The sequence below is a fragment of the Morus notabilis genome, unplaced genomic scaffold (genome assembly GCF_000414095.1).
Source record: "Morus notabilis unplaced genomic scaffold, ASM41409v2 Scaffold774, whole genome shotgun sequence".
Classification (NCBI taxonomy): domain Eukaryota; kingdom Viridiplantae; phylum Streptophyta; class Magnoliopsida; order Rosales; family Moraceae; genus Morus; species Morus notabilis.
Window position 1 is genome coordinate 158,981 of NW_010364300.1, and position 324 is coordinate 159,304.

The following is a 324-nucleotide window of genomic DNA, read 5'->3' on the forward strand; positions in this document are numbered from 1 at the left end:
GGAGGAAATAGAAAGAAAGAGAGTAAAATTTGAAAAGGAAAAATTCAAAACATAAAAAAACCTATTAATTTTTATAGGGTAGATAATTAGTTATTTACTAACATAGGTTTTAAATGTAAGCCTACTTTCCACAGCGTTCTACCTACTTTTTATTCTTGAGCAGGCCCACAATTTGGAAGCTTTTCCATCAGTGCTTGTAACTTTATATCAGAGCCCACAAATTAGCAGAGTTGTACGTCACCAACATAGTTAGACTGCATGGAATACCTTTATCCATTGTCTCAGATCGGGATAGCCGCTTTACCTCAACGTTTTGGAAGAGCG